This window comes from Lupinus angustifolius, chromosome LG03 (genome assembly GCF_001865875.1).
Source record: "Lupinus angustifolius cultivar Tanjil chromosome LG03, LupAngTanjil_v1.0, whole genome shotgun sequence".
Classification (NCBI taxonomy): domain Eukaryota; kingdom Viridiplantae; phylum Streptophyta; class Magnoliopsida; order Fabales; family Fabaceae; genus Lupinus; species Lupinus angustifolius.
In genome coordinates, this window is record NC_032011.1 from 6374831 (window position 1) to 6375110 (window position 280).

Sequence of the window (280 nt, forward strand, 5' to 3'; positions counted from 1 at the left end):
CTATTACTACTATAAGCACTAAAGAACACAAACTTCATTACAGAAATTGGGAAAAATCAAACAGATTGAGTCTAATGTATATGCAAATGAGTATCGCTGGCAATATTAAGTCAACTTTTCCTAGAACTGAAAGTACTAAAGTTTGTGGAAGAGTGCTCCCAAACTGTTGACAAGTCTCTTGCTGAGATACTAATGAGTACATTGACCACCATGAAATTTGATGGTTCTCGTACTATGCATGAACATGTCATTGAAATGACAAACATTGCAGCAAGACTTA